This window comes from Podarcis filfolensis (assembly GCF_964270895.1).
Source record: "Podarcis filfolensis genome assembly, chromosome: 1".
Lineage (NCBI taxonomy): Eukaryota > Metazoa > Chordata > Lepidosauria > Squamata > Lacertidae > Podarcis > Podarcis filfolensis.
The window spans coordinates 67,385,540-67,397,763 of NC_139604.1; positions in this window are offsets into that span (position 1 = coordinate 67,385,540).

Consider the following 12,224-nt stretch of genomic DNA (forward strand, 5'->3'; position numbering starts at 1 on the left):
GTCTTTTATTGGGGTTTTGTGTGTGTTTGTGTGATGGTGAATTTAAATTATGTAAGGCAGTTTGAGTGGGGTGTAAACTTTCAAAGCTGATCTGTTTGTTGTTGGCACTGTCTGTCTTGGGAGACAATAGAAGAGTATGCCTTCAGGGGTAAAGTCAAACTATTGGAAAGTTACAGCGCCTGCTGTGGCTGTAGAGACCAATATGAGAGAGACATGTTTCATTGCAGGTGGGGCAGATGAAGGCAGCCAGTTTTGCTGTGACAGGTGCACCACGGCGTTCATTCTCTCTGTGCTCCTCCCAGTGGTCAAAGCCGATCAATGTTGATATTTTTTGTGATAGGTGCATGATACTGGGGCAGGGGATAGTGCTTGCACTCCCAAATGATGGATGGCTCCAATGGAAGGTGCAGCAAATGTCAAAACAGTTATACCATGACCGTTCCATAGGTTGACTGTCTAACAGACTGCAACAAGACTTCCCGTTCAGGGTTTCAGAAGTAGTAAATGCCCTGACTTTTCTATATGTTTTAATATACTTGTTCATTTCCCCCCACTAAGATGAAACAAACTGTCTGGATGGCGATTCAGGACAGGGCTGACATAACCGTCAAAACAGCAACAAACATTTCCAATTTTGAAATTAGGATTTATTTTTTTAATTTGAAATTTGACCTCAATGTTCAACATCTCCTGGTTGTTCCTTGCTTAATGTCAGCTATTTGGGATTACTCATATTGATAATCGATATTTAGATTATTGGTGCAGACAAGAATAAAGTTATCTGATGGTCTGATGGTTCCTGTCTTTTCTTCACAGGGTGAGCTTTTCTGGTTGGTGCCGTCCCACACTGATAGGCCTCTTCCAGTTTACAAGTAGCAGCACTAGACAGATGGGTCAAGGAGTCACTATCTAAATTTCCCCACTGTTGTATCACTACAAGACACTGAGGGAAATGAAAATGGCTGCTAATGGACAGGACTCTTATTTAAAGGGTGACACAGAGCAGGATTCAGTGGTGGGTCCTTCTGAATTCTGGGTTTCTGACAAATGACAAGGAATGCCATATGATGCTTTTGGAATAGGTCTCCCCCATCCCATGAGAAAACACCCAGAGGCCTAAATTGGGGTAGGAATCAGGGTGGGAACAAACTTTAGAGAAGTTAGTTATTCCCTATTATGGCCAAAAAAATGTAGAAAGCTACCACCCTATGGCACCAGTCTCTTCAGGATCTTCCCAATTGCTGTCATGAGCTCCTCATCACTGTTGGGAGCAGGTTTAGATTGGCAGACTCTGACAGAAGAGGAAGAAGAAATGGGGCGCAGAGATGTTGGCTCTGCCTTCCAACTTTCCTGTGGAGAACCTCAGTGGGGGCTGGGGGTGACTTTGATTAGCTGAGGGAGGAGGATGAACAGGACATGGCAGCTGAACAGAAGGAGGCAGTCTTGTCACATAGAACCAGGCACCACCTTTGCAGATGGAGCAGACCCCCCCCCCATGGAGCACATGCTTGCAATTTTGATATTCCCATAAAGCAGTAGAATTTCATAAGTGAGTATGACATGCCTTATCTTTAAAAGCATGGTGGGAGGGGCAAGGAAACTTGTTGAGACATCTTCATCACTCCCATCTAGTTCTGAACTTCTTTTACTTCTCCTGAACCTTTATACCTGAGCACTGTTTTTGCTGCCAAGCCTGCACCACTACCTGCCTAACTAAAGATCCCTTCCTTCCTTCCTTCCAAGTAAGTACAGACGTACCTCAGAAGTCAAACGGAATCCGTTCTAGAAGTCAGTTCGACTTCCACAACATTCGGAAACCAAGGTGTAGCTTCTGATTAGCTGCAGGGCACCGCAGAAGCCGTGTCGGATGTTCAGGTTCCAAAGAATGTTCGCAAAGCGGAACAGTCCCTTCTGGGTTTGTGGCGTTTGGGAGCCAAAACGTTTGATTTGCAAGACGTTCAGGATCCAAGGTACAACTATACCTCTGTCTGCATGTATTGAGTGGGAGCCAGAACAACTGATGGCTCACGCCTGTCCAATCTACCTGCTGCAATCACTTTAGAGACAATGAGAGTTTGAGCCATGAAAGGAAGTGAGGAAGAGAAGAAATTGGCTTTGAGACAGCAGGCTCTTTGGGCATGTTGACTTAGAGCCTAGTTGTTTCCTCATGATGGTCACTGACTCACTTCAGGGATACAGTGGTACCTCTGGTTACGTACTTAATTCATTCCGGATATCCGTTCTTAACCTGAAACTGTTCTTAACCTGAAGCACCACTTTAGCTAATGGGGCCTCTTGCCGCTGCCGCATGGTTTCTGTTCTCATCCTGAAGCAAAGTTCTTAACCTGAAGCACTATTTCTGGGATAGCGGAGTCTGTAACCTGAAGCTTATGTAAGCTGAAGTGTATGTAACTTGAGGTACCACTGTATAGGCATCTGCATCTTGCATTGTGATTGTGACTGAAATACAGGATTATTTGGTACCAGAGTAACTTCTAGCTGTTAATGACCAAGGGCACAATCCACCAAGCAGTGTTTCTGCAGAGGGCCAATTGACACCAGTGAGCTTAGCACCTGAGCAGGGCTCAGTGGTTTGTGACTGAAATGCCATACTGGAGAATGCAGGGCATGAAAGAAGCCAGTCAAAAACCCCTGGGCTACTGCCGAATGGTGACTGAAATTATTCAGTTATCTGTACTCCTGTTAAGTTATCTATAAATATCTGCACTCCACAGGGTGCTCATGCAATTTCTGATGGTTTACCAGACTAAAGCCACGTCTTCAACTGTAGGTTAAAGTTGCAAGTCCTTGATATCTATTAAAAGGCAGGGGACTTGCTTATGAAGGTCGTTTTTCAATTGAGCAGTTAACTGGAGGGCACAGTGGAATGCGTTTTGCTGTATTTTGTGTCACAAATTTTGAAATCAAAGGATATAAACGTGACAGCAACCTTTCTTGCAGCAACTTTATTGCCAAATGTGCTGTGGGGGAGAAACACTCCTAAGATTAATAAGCTAACAACAATGGGGGGGCATTTTCATTAAAACAATGTGCTTGTTAATTGGAATTTTGCAGATTCCTAATGAGTGAGGGATGGTTATTTCAGAATTATTTGGATTGCTTAACATCATCTCAAAGATGAAGAATTGTGCACACACACCCCAAATGTAGGCATTAATTGGAGACTTTCTAATGAATGATATCATGGATGTATTTTTTTAAAAAAGCAACAACACCAAAGGTACACACTTAGAATCCCCCCACACACTGCTTATGCTTTCTAAATATTCACAGATGTTGCAAATACACTATAACATTCAATTGCATAAATTCTTTACAAGGGCACCTCTGTGTTTATAGCAAATTCTGTTCTAGGAAGAGAGGACTTTCCCTGAACCTCTTTTGTGCTAAGATTGAAACCATATGGGGAAAGATGTGACCTGTGTTTTTATAAAATACTGTCCTCTACTGGATGGAATATGTTATTCCCAGCTTGTGTAAATCAGCTCCTAAAAGTTGATGCAGACGTATCTTTATTCCACAAGTCAGAAGCCTGTTTCTATGAAGTAAATTTCACTCAGGCAAAAAATGATTTAAAGTTTTGGGGGTTTGTTTTATTTTGTGAAGTGGTTGTCAGTTTAAATGCAATGCTGGAACATGGTCTCAAAGCCTTTTCCTACAATGGATACATCAAAGTTGCCAACTTGCAGAATGGGGGGGGGGATAGAAAAGAGTGTTTTGTTATTTGCATACATTAATATAAATACATGTAAATGAAAATTGGTTATTGCTTAGCATAGCAGATTAGCTGGCAGGAGGGAAGGGAAAATTAAGGAGGGAATCTAGGCCAGTTTAAAAATGTGCCAGGTGTAGATCCAAACACGCAGCATGAGTCACACATCGACAGCCACACACATATATTCACAACTGAATTCTACTGAGAACATTGAACCCTGAAATGAATGGGGTAATATCTGCAATGAAGTACAATTTTGGGTTTCTGTTAATTCGCACCCAAATCCAAGGCTGAGTGAAATTCAAAATCCTGATGTAAGGATGAACTGGTTTAAGGCTCCCTGAGGCCTGCATGGTCCTTGGTAAGTCCAATGATATCATCAGGCACATAAAATTTCCTGGAACTGTGTGCCATTCCTGCTCAAATTGGGGCTTTTCTGCCACTTTTAAGTGATTTTACTAGTGGCTACGTACACAAGATCTGTGATGGGTTGAGATCACTCCACAGGAAGAAAGAACCTGAGTTTGAAAAATTACAAATAGTGCCACAGAAGCTGCTGATTGGAGAATGTGAGGTGGAAACGTGTTGTGGGAGAGAGAAACAGTGGCCAAGGAGGTGGGCCTGTGAGTAATCGAAGGAAAGGGTGGAATCTCCAGTATGGTGGCAAAGGCAAGAAGGATCTTCAGCTCTTTATGTATGTACATATGGAGGTCCACGCAATGACTAGGGAACACCAAGGATATGGAATGCTTTGGGGTTCCAAAGACCTCTTTAGGAAACTCATAGCATACAGCAGGCAGCCAATGAAAAATGGTTTGGCAGGGCTAGTGAACAAATTAACCCCACTGCCCAACACTACTTTTGTGTCGAATATGTTCATAGGAAAACATTCAGAACAGTCATAGTAATAAATAGCAAATAATACTAAGACCCAAAACACAAGGCTTTATGGTAAGATCTGCCCCCGCCCCCACACTGAGATTGCAGTGTTGGCCAGCCACTACGTGGGGACCAAAATATATGTAAGTATAAATTAGAAATTCATATTCCAGGTGAGAAATAAACCAAAACACAAAATACAGGTCAAAATTGAAAAGGCAGAAATGGCAATCCTCTGCTTTCCCTTTAAGTTATTCTTCCTGCACCCTCTGAAAGGCTCCCACTATTTGGTGGCTCGTCCCTGCTCCTACCAACTTAGCAGTTCAAAAGCACTTCAAAGTGCAAGCAGATAAATAGGCCGGAAGTTAAACAGCGTTTCCGTGCGCTGCTCTGATTCGCCAGAAGCAGCTTAGTCATGCTGGCCATGACTGTACGCCGGAAGCTGTACGCCGGCTCCCTCGGCAAATAAAGTGAGATGAGCGCCACAACCCCAGAGTCGGCCATGACTGGACCTAATGGTCAGGGGTCCCTTTACCTTTACCTGAAACAGAACTCAGTAAGAAGCTGCCACTAGAAGGAGAAATCTGGCAAACTGGACAAAATGTACAGTTCATATACAAATGAACTTATCTAGAACTATCCTTGGATTAGAGATAACATGGTCTGTTGACTTAGGTCTAGTTTCAACATTATATCTGAGCTATGGAAAATTTCACATGAGCCGTTCTTACTGTGTCACACTCTCCCCCGCTTCTGAATTTCTCCTCCTATGTAAAAACCATCATGGCCGTGCAACTTTAGGTTTTCACATTCTCACCAACAGCATCCAGAAGAAAGTTTCACCACGTGGAAATTATTGGGCAAATGAACCTGTGGCAGACTTGCACCCCAACCTACCTCAAAGCCATGACTGTTTGCTAGGGCAGTGGGTGTGGGGCCAATGGGGTCCTCTTCAAGCAGGTACTCAAACAGAAGACTATCCAGCCCACAAGCAGGGCTTTGGTAACAGGGATCACAAGAGTCTGCAGTGCCTGATATGGACTGAGTCACTGTCACTCCATCTCATGTCCTTTAAACTCTCTCCCTCTCTTCCTCCTCGCCTCCCTGCTGCTACTGGCTGTTCATCTCCCATCTCCTGCCTCCTTACTATCCCTCACTTTTTGCTGTAGTGGCAGCCAGATCTCTCCAACCCCTTAGCCCTTTATTAAAGCAAAATGGGATGGAGATGGAGGAGGAGGAGGAGGAGGAGGAGGAAGGCTTCCATGGGTCAAGGCTGACAGCACAACAAGTCAAGTATGTTAGGAGCCTGACCCATTTGCTAGCCTGCCCATGTCCCCACCTGAGACAAGGGTCTCAATTCATTTCATGATTGGGATGGCCCTATGTGGTGAGGTGGTTGGGGAAAATGGAAGATGGACACTGTGGTCCTTATGGGCTTTCCCTCTCTGTGGATGACATCTATGGAGATGGAGTTGACTAGGGGCCTGAATGCGGCAATGGCTTTCCTGCCCCACTCAAGGCATCTTCCAAGGTGGTCCCCAAATATTCCAAATGTAGATCCAAGAGCTACAGCTCTAAGCCAGGCAGATGAAGGAACAGCTGCATGACATGCACTCAGGCTCGACATTTCTCCTGTTATTCAGTGATATAACTGATCCAGGTTTTCCTTTCATTTACAACATTGGTGCATACTTACCTTTCTCATTGTTTACCTTTTTAGTATTAAGTGATGAATAAAGAAGGGCATCTTCTGCCTGTATCTCCAAGGAATGTCCTCCTGCTGACTTGGCATCCTGCCATGCACAAGCAGGAAATGTACCTCTGTGCAGATATTACCTTGCCGAAAAGTAACATGGATCTGATCAAGCACATCCAAGAGATGCGATGGCAAGAAAGGGATTGGCACGGTATAAAGCAGTGCAAGCACAGAAAGAATTGGGAAAGAAAACCTCTCGGGTTTGGTTGAGCAGCAGACTGCAAATTCAAACAGGTGCATGGCTTGCCTTATAAACAAAACACAGAAGGTATTTTAAAATGATTTGATTAGCTGTTTAAAGAACTGGGACTCGTTAGGTATATAGTAATCACATTGATAAAGAGTGGGAAAAGAGGCTAATGTTCTGCCAAAAATAAATGCATCAGATAAAAGCCCATTAGTAGCACGGAGAAATGAAATAAAAGCAGAGCTTCACCTCATGGTAAAATTAGACATTATTTAGGGTTGCCATATTTCAGAAAGTAAAAACCCAAATTGTCGAGCTTTTGGAGGGAGCTTTTTGAACTGTTTCTACTGCTTTTTCCACCACACTGCCATACATCTGGGTTTTCCCTGACATTTTGCCAGTTTGGCAAAATTGTCCCCTGACACCATTTTTACACCCAAAAAACAGGACATGTCAGAATTTTTCCTGACGTATGGAAAATCTGACTTATTGAGCAGATAAAGTAGCTATCAAAATGGACTTACCAAATGATCACATTTTTTAAAGCAACAACAATTAGTACATTTGAATAGTTACATCAAGGATTCAGGACATTATGTTCAAGTCTCTGTAGGGTTTTTTTTTTTTTTTTAAGTCTTTCATATCCTCAAAACACACATTATTGCAATGACGACATGAAAACAACAACTGTGTTTCCCTTATTACCAACATTTTCCTTGGGAAATTCTTCTTATTTGTTTTGTCCTTGCTTAAGAAGCAAGCAACATACATATACAAATTTCTTTCTTGGGATAATGTATGGTATGAATTAGACATATGAAACCGGGCATTATATATTCAATGCTGAAATGTTTTTGGATTGCTGGATATATGAAAAACTAATCTACCTGGCATGGTTTCCTACATCCACATATCCTAAGGTGGTCCCACCTCACACATACACTCACACGTTCAAAGCACCAATTGCTTGCAATACACACCACCAACATGCTGCAGAGAAAAGGCAGTGACGGTGTCTTCCAGGATGAAGTACTGAATTGCAATGCTAGTCCCAGCAGCCACAGCTTCCCGCAGTCCCAAGGAACAGCATCTAAAAATAGAAGTCTCTGAAGACCAATGGCCACTTCTTCAGAAGAGCCTTCCATTTTTCTATGAATCGATTTAAGTCTCCACACATCAATGGGAGGGAGCTTGACCTACAGACCTCGAAAGAACCCAAGACCTTAAGAAAGGTATGCCAGAAATAAGCAAGTGGAAGAGGAAAATAAAAAGAACCATTCTGTAAGAAGCTGATACAACCTGAGAAAAACTATTTTAACTTCTAAAGTAGGGTTGTGCTTTTTTTCTTGATCTTACTGTTTTACCTTTCATAAAGCACTTTGAGGGGTTTTAGGGTTTGTTTGTTTTACAATCAAGTGGTGTGTAAATTTTATGAAATAAAATAATTAATGGATAAACCATACTGGATGATGGGATGTGTCAGAGAACAGCTTGAGGAATGACACATTTGCATAGTTGCATGCCTGCGCATTGTATACAGATTTACCACGAAGAGCACTTGGAAATGAAAAGGCAGAGCAGTGGGTGTGCTTTACAGATCACATCAGCTACTGCTCTTAAAGGCGTTGACTATTATTATTTAGTTTTATCATTATCATTATGTTTTTATTTCTTAGAGTACCATTTTCAATGCTTTAGAGTCATTTGTTCACACAGATTCGTAATTGTCATGTTAAAAGTATTCGAGTGTTATGAATGGTAGACAAAAGTCTCCCAAGGAGTTCCTCAACTCCTCCAATGAGGTGTGAGTGGGTGTGATATCAGCTTTATAAGAACTTAAGATGAGTGTGGCTGGATCAGAACAAAGGCACACATAGTCTAGCATCCTTTCAACAATTGTGGCCAGGCAGATACTCATGAGAAGCACCCAAAGCATGGTATAAATATATAACTGGCGGTTCCCTCGCTGCTAGAAGCCAAGTTACAGGGAACCAGGCAGAGGGCCTTCTCGGTAGTGGGACCTGCCCTGTGAAACACCCTTCCACCAGACGTCAAAGAGAAAAACAACTACCAGACTTTTAGAAGAGCTCTCAAGGCGGCCCTGTTTAGGGAAGCTTTTAATGTTTAATAGACTATTGTATTTTAACATTTTGTTGGAAGCCACCCAGAGTGGCTGGGGAAAGCCAGCCAGATGGGTGGGGTATAAATAATAAATTATTATTATTATTATTATTATTATTATTATTATTATTATTAAGGTAATGATAGCCTCCCCCTTTTTTGCCCTCCAGCAATTAGATTCAGTATCCTACCACTGCTTGTAAAGGTTCAGAGCTTTGGGCTCCCAAATCTAAGCTTTTGGTTATGTTTGCTGTTATGCAATCTCCGTGGTGTGTATAACTGATGAAATAGAAGCAGGCCCAGATTAAAGCAACTGGAGGCCCTGGGCTAGGGGATTCTGGGAGGCACAGAGTTTTAACTTATCAATAACTTATAAATTATATCATTAAAATCAGTAAGTATCAGTTTATCTTTTTCTATGCAGAGAATGCTGTGATTAGACAACCGATCTTGGGACATTGTTGACCGTAGATCATTCTTTATCCTTTTTAGCCTAGGAAATTATCTTTCGCCAGTACAGTTTGTAACAATTAAACGACAGGGACAATCTGAAAATTGTTTCCTCATTTGGAAAAACTGTCTGAATTTTCTCCTGGAATATTATTTGATACATATATTCAGGGTGAGCTTGTTTGACATATTGGTGGAAGTACAAGAGTTCATCAACTAGACTAAGGTCAACATCCTTTGAATACTCTTGCACCAGCATTTTGACACCATTGTGAATCTGTTCCTTGGTTGCTTGCAGGTTCATAAAAAAAGGAAAAATTGTCACCTACACTCCTGTAAACTGTTGCTCTTTTGTCTAGGTTGGCTTCAAGAGCATCCATGACAGGGATAAATGAATTTACCTTAAACTTACCTCTTGAAGAAAGTTTGTCTAAGGCTTTGGGTGCTGTCCCATTATTGTTTTGTTTTTTGCACTCTACATCAGTTTTGTACTCTTCACCAAAATTATCCTGAGGGTATCATATGAACAGCAATATTTATTATTTATTAAATGTGTATACTGCCCTTCATCTGAAGATCCCAGGATGGTTCAAAACAGAAAAATCCAAAATGAGGATACAAAGTGCACTACTAAACAAAAACATAGACTAAAGAATACCACAGTTGCAACCAATTTGTTGACTAGATGCAGTACATCTAGGCTAGAATGAACGCAGGCCAACAAGTTTCATAGCTAAATATATTTCAATATTTGCAAATGTGCTCAATGAAATCTGCAAACTTTGGAGTGCCTAGCTGACTTTATGAAATTGGTGTGGCAAATATGTCCAAAGGTAAAGCACGAGAAATGAAGTGAAATTCTTCCATTTTTCTGCAGAAGATTTGCAGCCTGTCATCTGATATCTCCTTTTTCAGTTTCATTAGAAGTAAATATAACTGATGGCTTGAGCAATGTAACTTTCCCTAATAGCTGCAGTAGCTTTGGCATGAGCTTCCCATCTTGTGTCTGATAAATGTTTAGGAACTTTTGGCTCAAGAGGCAAGAATATTTTTAGTGCTGCCCATCTTTTTGTACAAGCTGAGAAAAAACAATAAAGCTCATTTATTGTGGCAAAAAACCAACAACAACCCCCAACTGCAGTTCATCCAACTAGATTTGGGGAAAGTCCAGTGCATGGATTAAACTTTGCAAACTTGTTCCTTTCCAGATTTTTTTTGTTGAACACCATTATATTTTCCAGCTATTATCAGCTGCATTGTCATATGATTGTCCTCTACATTTACTGAAATCTATTTCGCATTCACTGAAGTAGTTCAGTATCAGCTCATTCATACTTTCACTTGTGTGCTCTTTCTGTTCAAAAAGGTGTTCAACTGATAATCCATTACTAGGAGAAACGTATCTACCAATGACCGTAAGTTGATCATCGTGGGAAACATCGACTGAAACTAGAATAACCTGCCTTTTGATATCACTCAGTATAGCTTCTCGAACCGTATTATGGGAAACTGCTAAAGTTTCACATGTACAATTAAATTTACACATTTTAAAAGACACATATGCACATATAAGAATAAATAGAAGGAAATAAACAGAAAGGAACTTTAAAATAAATATAAGGAAGTTGGAAAACTGCTTCCTAGAGAAGGAACCATGCTACATTAGTGATGTAATTGATTACAGCCAATCGGTGCTATGCACAGTCGGGTTTTTCTGAAACCACACAAAACTAATCCCCTCTTCCCACCAAGCTGGGACAAAATATGTCACATAAGAACAAAAATGCAGTGAGTGCAGTTCCTTTGTGGGCTCACTGGTAATGTTACGTATGCTTGTATGCAACTGAAGCAATCTTTAAAAGTTTAAAAGTTAATCTTCACAGTATATACTTGTGCTATACATTGTTTAGAGTTGTTCTTTGTTCTTCTTAATGCATTAGGCATCTAATGAACAAAACAGGAAAAAAGGAGGGATGGGGAAGGCAGAAGCAGATAAATAAATCTCCAGAGAATCTGCAGAAGACGCAAGCTGTATATAGCACATTAGAAATGAAAGTTTTTAACAAAGGATGAAAAGCGTCGGAAATGCAAGCTCGAAAGGAGCTGTACCTGCCAGCTTCCCTTTGAAAATGTTTTCAATCCTCTGAAGGGTTCAGTTGCCCCTGAGTTTGTAATCACGGCTTTCTTGCACATCGTTTACTGTGCTAGCTACCTGCCTGTAATTCTTTGTGACTCTGACAGAAGTACTGCCTAACAATAGGATAGTCAGTGTGGCTGCACTTTCTTTCTTGGGAACTGCCAGTTTGCTTTAAAGTATTAGGGCAGCATTATATTGATTACTCTGTGATATTTGCAGGTCTACAAAATGTCCAAGGAGACCCACAGAAAGTTTAGAGACTTTTAATTTGTTGTACCAAAGCTCTTCGGATGCTCCCCGAAGGCTACGCATTTATGAAGAAGGGCAGCAACAATAAAAGCTTATTGTTTGCACTCAGCCAAACTGCATGGATTTTTTTCCTCTAAAGTATGACAAAAGAGAAAATGAGTTACACAGATTTTCAATAACTTGAACACCAATCTCTGCTGTCCAAAGGGAATTGCTCCAGTGTTCTTCTTTTGTCTATTGTGGCGTGGCTTTAAGGGTTTATCCTTGTAAATGACATCAGTAGTTACAGTGAACAGGACCAGAAAGAAGCCTTGGGGCTCAGATCCCTCTTGCCCTCACGCTCCAAAGTGCTCCGGGGATGTGTCTAAAGATAGCAAGTGAAAGTTTTCCTAGGCAGCCAGGGCAGCCAGTTTACACCGGAGTTGGGGGCAAGGTGGGTGTTCAACTCCAGTAAAGGGCTAAGGGCAGGGAGAGGCCTTGCCCTCATAAGGGAGCAGATAAAAAAAGAAAGCCATGATGTGTTTTCATGTGTAGAGCCAGAAGGCTTCAACCTATGTGGAGGTACAGCTACCTGGAATGTAACTAGACTGGTTGCTGGAAGGGATATACTGTAGTAGTGTATTGAGTGCTGTGGGCCCAAGCCTGTGCAACTCAGATTAGACAGCCACCTTGCTTGGCAGACTTCAGGTGTATGAAGTGCTTTTTAGCC